The sequence below is a fragment of the Eublepharis macularius genome, chromosome 3 (assembly GCF_028583425.1).
Source record: "Eublepharis macularius isolate TG4126 chromosome 3, MPM_Emac_v1.0, whole genome shotgun sequence".
In the NCBI taxonomy this organism is placed as follows: Eukaryota; Metazoa; Chordata; class Lepidosauria; order Squamata; family Eublepharidae; genus Eublepharis; species Eublepharis macularius.
In genome coordinates, this window is record NC_072792.1 from 84,836,599 (window position 1) to 84,850,064 (window position 13,466).

The window sequence follows — 13,466 nt, forward strand, 5'->3', positions numbered from 1 at the left end:
TGAGGCCTCTCCGTATGACAACTTGTCTTGGTGGAAGATTTTCTTAGAAGAATGTGGCTGGGTCATTTTGGTCTGCAGTGGCCAACGACATCACCCACCTTTTATACCTTCCGGAAGGTACTGTCTGGGAGGCCTTGCAGGTGGGCACATGGTGCGTGCAACTGGCCATCAGCCAGACCCCCCCCCCACCTCCAAGAAGGGAGATGGCCCACCACCACCTCCCCAAGCTTGTGAGGCCTGGCGGCTGCAGGCATCACCCACCTTGCTGCATGAGTGGATAAGTATCTGCCCACCCCAAGGCCTGGCGGGAAGGCACATGGGGAGTGCTGCCAGCCAGCAGCAAGACCCCCCACCCCCAAGAGGGGAGGTGGCCCACCACTGCCTCCCCGAGCCTGCTATGCTTGGTGGCCGCAGGCATTACCCACCTTGCTGCATGAGTGGATGTGTCCACCCACCTCAAGGCAGGGCAGGTGGGCACATGGGGGTGCTGCCACAGAGCAGCCATACCCCCCACCCCTGAGAGGGGAGGGGGCCTGCCACCACCTTCCCAAGGTCACCAGGCCTGGCAGCCGCAGGCATCACCCACCTTGCTGCATGAGCAGATAAGTGTTTGCCAACCTGAAGCCCTGGTGGGCAGGCACATGGGGGGAGCTGCCAGCCAGCAGACAGACCCCCTGCCCCCAAGAGGGGAGGTGGCCCACCACCGCCTCCCCGCACTCACCATGCCTGGCAGCTGCAGGCCTCAACCACCATGCTTCATGTGCTGATACGTGTCCTCCCACCCGGAGGCCAGGTGGGCAGGCACATGAGGGGTGCCACTGGCCAGTGGCCAGACCCCTTGCCCCCAAGTGGGGAGGCAGCCTGCCACCACCTCCCCGAGCCCACCAGGCCCGGCAGCCACAGTCATCCACCTTGCTGCATGATCGGATAAGTGTCCTCCCACCCGGAGGCCTAGTGAGTGGGCACATGGAGGTGCCACCAGTGAACGGCCAGACTCCCTGCCCCCAAGAAGGGGGGAAGCACACCACCACCTCCCCGAGTTTGCCAGGCCCAGAGGCCTCAGTCATCAACCACCTTGCTGCATGAGCGGATAAGTGTCCTCCAGCCCGTAGGCCTGGCGAGCAGGCACATGGGGGATGCCGCCAGCCAGCAGCCAGATCCCCTACCCACGAGAGGGGAGGCAGCCCACCTTCAGGTCCACCGCACAGGGCCAAAGTGAACTGAAGAGGGTGGCTCCATTTGTATTGAATATGAGTTTCCTGGGGGTGTTGAATTTGGGAATGTATAACTCTGAGATCCATACTGCAATCTTGACCAAACTTGGGTGATGGCTGGAGAAGAGCCTACTACACATTCCCTGTAAATATGGGCTCTCTAAGTGCTAAGGGGGGGCACTCTGTTGCTAACGAACACTGAACACCGAACACCGAACACCGAACACGTTCATTAACAGGACATGTTCGGTTCCGTTCATCTGTTCGTGTTTGTCGTCGGGAACAAACACTGAACAGCCTGTTTGAGTTTTTTCCCCCATTCATGCCCATGTGTAGTCTCTACTCAGTAGCTAGCAAACTCAGTCCCCTGAATCTCAAATTACATCATTGGCTGCCACATGGAAACAGTTTCCAAAATCATTTGAAAGATGCAATAGAAGCTCTCCAAACTATTAGAAAAACATTGTCATCTATTTCTGCTTTAGCTTATGGGCACCTTGGCCTTTCTTAATCATTCTTTTCTCCTTCAGAGCACAGCAGGCATCCTTCTAAAACCTTTCCTTGAGCCAGGGTGCATGAATATGTCTAGACTATTCAGCATCACAATGGAAAGGTTCAAAAAGCATGCCCACCACCTATGAACATTTGTTCAGAAAACTGGTCTTCAAAAGCCACACTGCATCTTAGCAGGATACACCTCATAAGGAGACACAGGAAGCACCTGGTACAGGCCCACCTGAGATGCAAGTGCATGCTGTAAATCAACAGTTAGGGCTACACTATAAGCAGGAAAGGCAGCCTAGTGAAGGGGAACCCAGAATGCAGTGCTTGTATTGTGAGAAATGACATGAATGGAGAAAAGACAAATGCCCAGCAGCATATGAACAGTGGTGCAAAGGGTGTGGCAAACAAACCTTTTCCAAACTCAATGCAAAAGCAAGAGAAAACCTCAAGAGACTGGCAAAGAGAACAGTGCAACAAGACAGTGATGACTCTGAAAGTTGTGTGCGTAAAAACCATCAGGAAACTTATGTGTGGATCTTAAACCTGTGGACAAATCATTGAAATGTAACCATTACTCATTACCCATCATTGATGATGTGGTATGTGATCTATTCCATACTAAAGTTTTCGGAGTGTTTAATGTAAAGAACAGATTCTAGCACATAGAACTGAGCACAGAGGCAAGTTATTTGACCATGTTTCCAACTCATTTTGGCAGGTATTGTTGGATATGTGTGCTACTTGGTGTTAGCCATGGCCCAGAAATGTTCCTGTACAGTCTGAAGCAAGAAATAGAGAACATTTCATGCATAAAATACTTGCAGATGACATTTATTTATGTATTCGTGTATTCATGTATTTATTTATGTAAAGTCCACCTTTCTCATTGAGATCTAAGGTGGATTACAACAGTGTAAGTAAAACTACAATATAATTGGCAGCTAGAACATTCATTAAGCAAAGTACAATAATGAACAAAAGTTAGGACATTCGGGGAAACAAATACAATAGGGAATAGTAGCAGAAAAATTATTAAACAAGCATCAAGCACAGTGAAGAAATCTAACTGAACAAAGCATAACTTTTTTTCCACGGCATGTTTAGCAGCATGGAAACTCGCTAGAAGACACATATCTACAATAGCAGACAGTGCCCAATAGATCAAGATGGGTAGCCGTGTTAGTCTGTCTGTAACAGTAGAAAAGAGCAAGAGTCCAGTAGCACCTATAAGACTAACAAAATTTGTGGTAGAGTATGCGCTTTCGTGAGCCACAGCTCACTTCTTCAGATACAGCAAGAATGTGAGTCCATCTGTCCTTATATCTTGGAGAGTGGAGTGGTTACAGAAGCCAAATGATAATAGCCAGTGAGTGACAACAACAGCCATGATTGAATAGGGTGAGGTATGCAGAAGGGTAGTGAGTGTGGAGAAATCAGCATTGGTAATGAGTCAGGACACCTATGTCTCGATTCAGTCCATGTGGATGCATTGGCTTGAGCTTCGATATCAGTTGCAATTCAGCAGTCTCTCTTTCTAATCTCCCCTTGGAATTTCTCTGCAGGATAACTACTACTTTTAGGTCAGCAACTGAATGTCCTGGAAGGTTAAAATGTTCCTCCACTGGTTTTTGGTTTCTGATGTCAGTCTTATGTCCATTAATTCTTTGTCAAAAGGACTGGCCAGTTTGTCCAATGTAGAGAATGGAGGGGCATTGCTGACATGTGATAGCGTAAATCACATTGGACAATGAGCAGGAGTACCCAATAGCATAAAGTTTAGTCCCTGTCCCTACCAAGGCATCTCTGAGTTCATTCTTATGACAGTCTTGTAATCTGGGTAGAAAGCCCTCCTGAATAATTCAGTTTTGCATAGTTTGTGGAAAGCCAAGAGAGTGGGAGCATTCCCGACCTCCCCAGGCAGGCCATTCCATAAGGTGGGGGCCACCACAGAGAAAGCACATGTACTGGCAGCTGCTGATTTTGCCCAGCTATAAGGTGGGCTGCAGGGTCGTATCTGCAGAAGGTCTTGACCAGATGAGTGCAGCTGCAGTGGCTGAACATAGGGCAGAAGCAAAAGATTGTGGAATAAAGAGATACAGAACCAGAAGCAATGGTGGGAGAAAGACGTATAGAACCAGAAGCAATATGGTATCATGATGAGAAAAAGTTACATCTCTCCTTTAAATGAAGAGAAAAGAACAAAAATCTAAATCCCAATAAAGACAGACTAAGACTAAGGAAAAGGGAAGTACCTTATAATTGACACTTGTTAACAGCAGAGGATCTAAAAATCTACCCTGGAATAGTTAAAGCAATTAAAGATATGCCAAGACCAGTGGATGTGAAGGTTGTCCAAAGATTCTTGGAAATGGTTAACTACCTGGTAAAGTTTTGCAAGGGGTTAAAGGACTAATGTGAACCACTTCAATAGCAGACACATAAAGAGATGGAGTGGGAATGGTCAGAAAGTCATCGGGAAGCAATTGAGAAGATCAAGAACACAGTAGAGGAGCCCAATACTCAAGTATTACATTCTAAGTGAACAGCCAGTGCTACAGTGTGATGCACTTGAGATAGGACTAGGAGCTGTCCTGTTACAAAATCAGCAACCAATTGCATTTGCCAGTAGAACACTGTCAGGAACTGAAAGATGATATACACATATTGAAAAAGAACTTTTGGCTGTACTGTTTGGAATGGAACACTTCCATCAGCTCACATTTGGCCAGACAGTGCATGTCTAAGCAGAACATAAGCTTCTAGAAACCATTATGCAGAAACCATTACTGAGCGCTTCAAAGTGGTTTTAGTAGATGTTGCTGCAACTTCAAAAAGATGATGTGCATAGTCAGTACCACCCAGGGAAATATCTGGTCAGGGCAGATACCTTTAGTAGATCTTACCTCACTAAGCCAGTGAAGAGGACTCGGTAGAGAAAAAAATTGACTCAATAAATATGCAGCAGTACCTATCAATTTCCCAACTTACAGGCAATACAAGAAGCCACAGCTCAGCACAACTGCCTAGTTAAGTAGATAATCCATGCAGGCTGTCCTGCAGAGAAGCATGAGCTACCAAAAGAGGCTGCACCCTATCTTTCCATGAGACACAAACTTAGTGTCCAAGATGGGATTCTCTTTAAGGGTAACAGAGCTATCATCCATGTGGTATTGTGACTGGACATAATGAAATGGATACACTTTTCACCTATAGAAATTGAGAGTTGTCTGAGAAGAACATGAGAATGTGTATACTAGCCTGGTATGAATCTCCAAATGAAGGCTTACATGGAACCATGTGAGATCTGTAACTTACTTGGAAACAGACAGCAAAAGGAGACTACTTCATCCACATAAAGTGCCAAGCTGCCCTTGAGGAAAAGTAGGAGTACACAAATTTACATGGCAAGAGAAGTATTATCTGACAATGAGGGTCTACTATTCAGATTTTTGGGCGATAAATCCATTACCACACAACAGATCTCAGAAAGTTATTAGGAATCTTAAGAACTATCTTGCCCAGTATGGAATAGTGGGTACTGTATTTTCAGATAATGGGTCTCAATTTGTGTTAGAAGAATTCAGAGCCTTCTAGACTTGGTGGGAATTTGATCACCAGATTTCTTCCCCTGCCAATCCCCAAAGTAATAGGAAAGTTGAATCAGCAGCCCAAACACCTAAGTGAATTTTGATCAAAGCAAGAAAAGCCAGGACTGAGCCATACATGGCCATCATTGACCACCAGAACACATCTTCACAAGGTTTGGATGGGAGTCCAAGTCAAGGCCTGAGGAGTTGAAGAACAAATACTTTGCTGCCTATGCAAAGTAACTTATTTCAAACAGAGGCCACAACAGGCAATTTGAATTTATAGCATAAGATACAGCAAGCTAATCGCTACAATAAATCAGCTAAGGATCTTCCTAAGCTGCAGCCAACAGAGAGACAGAATAAAGTGTAGAGAAAGGCAGGACTCAAACATCAAGTGAATACACTTCATTTGAAGAAGGAATTCCATACCAGGGGGGAGGGGCTTGAGGAGAATAAGACACTTGCAGAACAGATTGCCTATAGTGCAATCTGGATCAGTAGGCTAGGAGGAAGAGAGACAACTTCCAGAACTCAGATTTCTACTTCAGGCCTTCTTTACACACAGCAGATAGGAATCAGACCTAACATTAAAGAGCTGGCTGATGGCCATTAGGCATAATAAGCATTTAAATGAATGTATGCCTGAGACAGGGTTGCTAGGCCATGCGTGGCAAATGGTGAAGGCTCAGAGTTGGGGACATGGGGGGACATGACATCCTGTGTGCTATGATGTCATTTTCATGAGAAATCCAAAAGTGACATAAGGTAGTTTTAAGACTTGCCAGAAACTCTATTGTAAAACCATAGAGTTTCTGGCAATTCTTAGAACTACCCTAAGTCACTTCCAGGTTTTGTCCAGAACTGCTATAGCAGTACAGAGGACGCAAGCTTTTAAAAAAAAATCTACCTGTACTCCAAGGGCAAAGAGAGCTCCTGGCAGGAGGCCCCTTGCCATAGCTGGAGTTCCAGCAGCCCGAGCCTGAAATCTGTGTCATATGCATATATCATAAATATATGTACGCAAATAAAGTTGCCTTATTTGGAGGGTTTTTTTATATCCTAGTTTTTTACTTGTGGTTTGAGAGCTGTTTGATGAGTAGTAGATTAAAAGTTAAGAATCACTGGCCTAGGAAAAGGTGGCATAAAATCAAGAAAGCTCCATTTCTGGTATCCTATTATTATAAGCCATCTTGTCATGTATAGCACTCATGTGCTGCATTTATTTCCATGCTGGCAAAATGCAGCAATTGAAAATCTGCTTTTGTTTAGGTTATGAGCTGGTGTAACTTTATAAATCACAGTCTGATCTGAGAACTCCTAGTTCAAATTTAAATTTAGTCATGAACCCCACTGGCTGGCCTTAGACAAGCCACTACCTCTCTTCTGCACTCAACATCTGTAATCATATATCCAGAGGAGTTAGCCGTGTTAGTGAGTAGCTGCAAAATAGCTGATAGTTTAAAGGGACCTTCCCCTTGCAAACAGCAGGGCCCTTTCAAGTCCTCAAACCCCAGCGCCCACCCCCAGCCCCCCACTTACCTTCCCTATGACACTGGGGTGGTGGAGGCCTCCTTGGCTGCCCTGCAGGCCGTGCAGCAAAGGAGAAGGCCAAAAACACCCTTTCAGCTCCTGAAATGGCAGCCGCGGCTGCCATTTGAAGGGCGGAAAGGCCATTTCTTAATTTACCTGTGCCACAATAAAAAGGCAATCTTAAACAGTTACACCTTTGAAGTCAATGGGCTTAGAAAGGTCCAACTCTGTTTACTACTCTTTAAGATGCCACAAGACTCCATACTATTTTTGCTGCAACCAACTCTGCTACCTATAATAGATGTTCTGTTTCTATCTTTATTCCTTTGAGCAAACAGTATAAAATCTGCTCTAAAAGATAAAAGATGCATTTTCTCCTTTGTGCCTAAATTGCTCTTTCCCCCCCTCCACTCAAAATATTTGAGGGCATTTTCCCTCTCTAATGTTAATTAATTTAATTAGCTTTCCTCAGCAAGAGATAAGCTATAATGAATTACTCTAGCTTTGCACATGCTGGTGGCCTTAAAAAAAATTACTTTTAACCAGCTAATGAGCACAGGACAAATTACTATTGAAAATGTATATAACTAGCAGTTGCTAAATGGCATTAGGATTTCTCTGGTCTGGAGGTCCTATGAAAGTATTAGTTGTTTCAAGTGGTTTTGAGTGAAGACACTAGCAGAACGCTATATTTTGCATGTCTCCACCAACCATTCCTTGCTTATCAGGTTGATTGTATGGTTAATATAAGATTTTCCTCACCCTATGGAAAAATGCCTTCCACCCTAGAAAATTCATTTATATTCCAGTAATTGGGGCTTACACTGTTTTTACATACTGGAACCCAGCTGAAAGTTTACACCTCAGGTTGGTTCTAGTCCATACATTTCTACACAGGCATGCACTCATTTTAAGGTGGTCTGCACAATCACGGCAATAGCAGGGAACCACTTCTTTTTTTAAGAAGGAAAGCTCAAATGAGCGCAGGATGGTGCCACAAGGGGAGGGAACGCTTCCGTTTTTCCCTCAAGTGATTTTCTTGAGCAAAAATAGTAGGGGGGGGGGGGTTGCTGATTTTACTGCTCCCTGTGGAGAATCTATGCACAGATTTTTCCACAGATGGAAAAAAACAGCAGAGTCAAAGAGTCATAAAATACAGGGGGAGAGGCAATTCAAACATATGCAAAAAGAAATCACAGAGACCATTCACAATAGTAGTGATTGGTCATTTCTGTGGTTTCATTAACATGAGAAGTTGCTGATACAGGAGGACCAATCTCAAAACTGGCATCCTCTGCTGATGCCAGTTGTGTGTTTTTTTCCAAAACAAAAAAGGGTACAGAAGAAAGAAGGGAGGGGGATAACAGGGTTAAAGGAATGGTAAAATTTTGCACTACAAGGGTTGTTAAAACACAGCATACACACAACATACATTCATCAGAGTTCATCAATGTTAAAATGAAGATGGCATCTAATATCCCAGCTTCTGTGTACCTTACTAACTAAATGCATTCTTTTTCTACAGAGTGTTCACTTTTAGATCAACTAAAGATCATAACGAGTGAACTCCATGCACATTCTTACTGCTATATCTAAATATAGTCTAATGCTTCTATACAGATAATTTCTATTTCTTTTAACTATTATACCAAGGTTTCCATATCTTGTATTCTACCTCTTAAATGATATTTAAGCATTTTCCATCTTATCAAGCCTAACCTTATATTCAGTCTAGAACAATATATCAATATACTATCTTATTCAGATTTCTAAAACTAAAACATTTTATGCATTTTCTTCATTGTAAGTAAGATAATTTCCCCCATTTCTCTTCAAATTCTCTCATTGGTCTTCTGTTTAAATAGCTTGTCAGTTTTGCCATCACTGTGTATTCTGCCATCTTGTCTTTCCAGATTTCCCTAGTTGGACAGTCTTCTTTCTTCCATCTGGTTGCAAATACCACCCTTGCCGCCGTCAGTAAATATCTAAATAGTTCGTGTAGTTTTCTATCTACATTTTCTGGTAGTATTCCCAACAGCATAGTTTGTGGGTTCATGGCGAGCTCAAATTTTAAAACCTTTTGCATCTCAGCATGTATTTCTTTCCAGAAGCTTCTGCTTTTGCGGCAAGTCCACCACATATGATAAAAAGAACCGTCAGCTTCTTTACATTTCCAACATGATCCCACATATTTCTTGTCCATTTTCTCAATGTCTTTTGGTGAAATGTAGTGTACCATCTGAAGAACATCTTGTACCAGTTCTCCCTTAATGTTTGACTTGCCGTAAATTTTATGCCCTTTGTCCAAAGATTCTCCCACTGTTGAAATGTTATTTCTTCTCCGAAATTTTGCATCCACTTTATCATGCATACTTTAACTTGTTCTGTTTCAGTATCATATTGGAGTAAAACTTTATATATTAGACCCAGGATGTATTCTTTTTTCTGCATGATTATTTTCTCAAAATCGGTAGGATTCCTTAACTGTCTTCTGTGTTCCTTCAGGGCTTCTTGCATTCTAGAAACTGCCTGAAAATATTTCAGCCATTGTATTTTTTCCCCTTCATCTTGAATTTCTTGCCATGATTTTATCTTTCCTTGAGGGTTTGTCATATCTTGGTACGTTATAAAATCATTATCCTTCCTCTTATTCTTATCCCAAAAGGTGAAAATAGTGGTGATACCAATGGGCTTATTCTTCTTCTTCTATCCGAATCCCAAATTTGAATGAGACTGTCTCTTATAACATGACTTTCTTGTTTTTTTCTTGATCTTTTTGCCACCCAGAGGAGGTTGTGCAGTCCATCTGTCAGGTCCGCTGCTTCTAGTTGTATTAGTCTATCTTTGGGATTTCTTATCCAGTCTGTAATCCAAACTAGACCAGCTGCTTCATAATATGATTTGATATTTGGGACTGCCAACCCTTCTCTGGAAGTTTCATCTTGTAATACCTTGAATCTTACTCTTGTTTTTTTTACTGTTCCAGATGAATTGATTAATTTGTCTTTGCCAATCCTTCAATGTCTTATCTTTTATGCTAATTGGTAACATTTGAAACAAAAAATTGATTTTCAGTAAAACGTTCATTTTAATCGCCGAAATCCTTCCAAGACAGATTTAATTTAGACCATCTTTCCCAGTCTTTTTTAATTCTCCTCCACAATGTTTCATAATTATCTCTAAACAAGGTGTCCTTATGTCTTATTAGATAAATGCCCAAATATTTCACTGGGTTTGCTGCTATCTCACATCCTGATAGTTCTTGGATTTTTTCTTCCTCCTGCTTTGTTAAAGATTTAGGGATAATTTTTGGTTTTTTCTTGTTAATTTTAAATCCTGAATATTTACCAAACTTCATAAGCTGTTCCATCACATCAAGTATTGTCTCCTGCGGGTTCAGAATCCTCAAAATCACATCATCTGCATAGCATTTCATTTTGAATTCTTCATCATCCACTTTTAAGCCTATGATCTTGGGGTCTTGCCTTATCTTGGAAGCTAGAATTTCCATTGCCAATATGAATAGTTGTGGTGACAAAGGGCATCCTTGTCTAGTACCTTTTTCTATTTGCAGTTCTTCTGTCAATACTCCATTAATTAAAATCTTCACTTTTTGCTCTGCATAGATTCCTTTTATCCAATTTTCAAACTTAAGGCCAATATATAAATTTTGTATTATTTTTTGCAAAAAAAGTCCAAGAAAGTTTATCAAATGCTTTTTCAGCGGCCAGAAAGACAAATGCAAACGTATGTCCTTTCTTCTCCGCTAATTCCATTGCATCAATTACAAATCGAATGTTTTCTTTCATGTATCTCTTTGGCACAAAGCCCATCTGATCAGGACGTATTATGTTCATTATGCTTTTTCTTAGTCTCTCTGCTAAAATGGACGTAAATAATTTGTAATCCACGTTCAGCAGCTAGATTGGTCTGTATGATTGTGGCAACATGGGGTCGTTTCCTTCTTTAGGAATCAGCGTTATATGTGCCTCTTGCCATGATTCAGGCAAAATCCTATCTTCACTTATTTTATTCATCACTTTTTGAAGCACCAGGGTCCCTGCTGATGCCAGTTTTTATACCGTACACCAGCCCTCACTCTGTGTTTCCTGGCCTCTTCAAGCAGCAACCAATGATGGAGAGTAGGTGCAAGAATATACACATCCTGAAACAGGGTGAACATATGAAACAGAAGAAGTGAGAACCTGATGAGAAGATTTCATTTTCAGCAGCAGCACTCTGTACAGCACACTGTATGTTCCACCTAGGGCTGGTGCCAGGGCTTCTGGCGCCTGAGGCAAGATACTTATTTGTGTCCTTTGCCCCGTGTCTGTGTGCTTTACGCACATGCGCTCCAGCCCTGTGCAATGACGTCACTTGTGAGCTCATTGCGCAGGAGTGCATGATGGGGGCAGTGGTAAAGGGGCAGGGAGGTGGCCTGCATCCCTGCTCGCTGTTGCGCCGCCTGGGTGCCTGGCTCACCGGGAGCCAAGCTGAGGCAGACAGCAGTGGCAAAGGGGTGGAGAGGCAAGTGGGGACACGGCCTGCTTCTGCATCGGGGGGGGGTTGTCGGGGGCCGGCATGGCACCTCCTTCAGAGTTCAGCGCTCGAGGTGGCTGCCAGCACCACCTCCATGGATGCGCCGGGCCTGGTTCCACCCTCAATGATATCAATCGTTTGAATTTTTTCAGAAACCTCTTGTCAACTTGCTACTAACATCATTATTCTGTACAAGGTGTCTATAGTGGGATGCATGATAGAGAAATGTTAGGCTCCCATTATGTATGCTGCTTCCCCACTTTCTCCTAGCACAGTAAATTTTCTACCGATAAATTTCTATGGCTTGCCTGCCTGGGTATTATTTCAGTTGTTAGCATGTTGTGGACTGGGAATGTTTACAGGAATCATGTACCAACATGGTATGGAGATACTCTGAGTCCTTAACTATAGCACAAGCCATCCCTTGCCTATTTGATCAGTATACACAGAGCGCTGATTACTATTTTATTCTTTGTTAGTGCAATGGCAGAGAGACTGGAGCAGAGCTGTTTTACTGATAAAAAGTTCTCTAAGATTTGCTGACAAAAATCCCTCTTCAGACGTTTCTTTTCCTTCAACTGCAAGCAGTATTTGAAAGTAACTACAGCAGTCAGAGGATTACTCACGTTGATTAGACCATGGAAACTTTGGAGGAATGTTGGTGATAATGGTACATACTTTCAAGTCACAGCCAACTTATGGCAACCCCTGCTGGGATTTCAAGGCAAGAAACTAACAGAAGGAGTTTACCATTGCCTGCCTTTGCATAGCAATCCTGGTCATCCTTTGTGGTCTCCCCTCCAATTTACTAGCCAAGGCCAACCCTGCTTAGCTTCCAAGCGCTGACAAAATTGGGCTAACTTGAGCTATTCAGGTCCAGAAATTTGAGTGATTCATAAACATGGGAAATCATGTACTTGGTCATAACAGACAGTGCTGTTTTAAAAGTGCATGTTTTATATTATACCGAAACAATATAATTGTTTCCAGAACAAATCCCATTTTAATTTGAGTGTTGTTTTTGCAACAAAACTAATCAAAATCATAACTCAGAAGTTGCACAAAGGTAAATAGTAAAATCGTGAGAGTTGGGTTTATTGTATTGGAATTCAGAACCCGACTTCTCCTCCCATTTGATTTTTGCCAGCATTATCCTGCCATATCATTCTGATAGAGATTACCAAATGAATCTACTGTTGTACACACTGCGCATTCTGTGCACGCAAGCAGCTCTAATAGTTGTCATTAAGTTTGCAGTGAGTTGGGAAAAGATAAATTGAACACATGTACTTCAGCACTGCACAGAGCCCACTGATGGCTGCTGTGTAATGATTTTTTTTTCTAATTGGTGAAGAGAAGCATCCCTAATGGATGGAGCCTTTCCATGCATTTTCACTGTCTCTTCAATCAATAACCCTAGCTGTGCCTGGTACAGAGGAGTTCCTGAAAGCCTCTTTGTAATAATGGGTTGCTGTAGGTTACATAAACCTCTGTGTCCCACTGAGTCAGCCCTCTGAGAGGAACCTGGCACTCTGACAATGGCTTTCTAGAAGGTCAGTACACAGGTTGCCAACAGAGCAGGCTGGCCTCTGTTCTGTTGCCCCATCCAGGAGCTAAATACAATTTGCATATCACAGGCTTCAGAAGCACTGCACTCTCCCTAGCGATCATGCAGTTCAACTACTGCACAGAATTCTTTATCAGTTTTTAAATGTGGGCATATTATGCCTTTCTCTTGCTCCTCCCCCCCCCCATCAGCCTGAATTGAAGAACCCTCAGATGATTAGTATTTCAAATCACAGCAAGCTTCACTGAAATCTATCAGAATTCACTTTGCAGTGTTCCATATCCTGATGGAGATGATACATTAGAATCTAATAACATCTGCACTCTGGCATTTGGCATCACTCCTTGGTATGTTTTAAGCCCAATTCAAGGTGCTGGCTGGTGCTAGCATGTAAAGTTCCAGACAGCTCGTGATCTTAATAACCATATCCTCCCCTTTGCTTCAATAGGAAGTTGAACAGAACATTAACAGTAGACGGCAGAATACCTGTGATCAGATTTCCTGCATTTGACTTGGAAACAG